General features: G+C 31.6%; 1 protein-coding gene across 1 annotated transcript in view; it reads right to left on the bottom strand.

Moving 5' to 3' along the window:
* LOC119589090 (ADP-ribosylation factor-like protein 1) overlaps positions 1 to 307 on the bottom strand; it is a 17,139-nt gene that overhangs the window by 15,805 nt on the left and 1,027 nt on the right. The gene's annotated exons all lie outside the window — the stretch shown is intronic.

The following is a 307-nucleotide window of genomic DNA, read 5'->3' as shown; positions in this document are numbered from 1 at the left end:
AGACTTTCACATTTCTTCTATGTACACTTATCATTATCTGAGTTTACACAATTTTCCTCTTTTAAAATCAAATGAAAAGAGGCCCATACCAATACAAATAGAGAAGGAGGTATATTGACCTATTTGGAGATAAACTGAACCATTATATTCTGCAAGAAATAATGTCAGTCAGCCTCTGATTGATCATTGGATTAAATAACCCAACTCATAAAAAGATGAAGGTATTTGTTACCAATAAGTATAAGGTAGCCATCCTTTATTAGCACTTCATGCCAACTGCCACAACAATTTTGTTATACAAAATATT

Source organism: Penaeus monodon, chromosome 25 (genome assembly GCF_015228065.2).
Source record: "Penaeus monodon isolate SGIC_2016 chromosome 25, NSTDA_Pmon_1, whole genome shotgun sequence".
Lineage (NCBI taxonomy): Eukaryota > Metazoa > Arthropoda > Malacostraca > Decapoda > Penaeidae > Penaeus > Penaeus monodon.
This window is presented reverse-complemented; position numbering and strand designations above follow the sequence as displayed.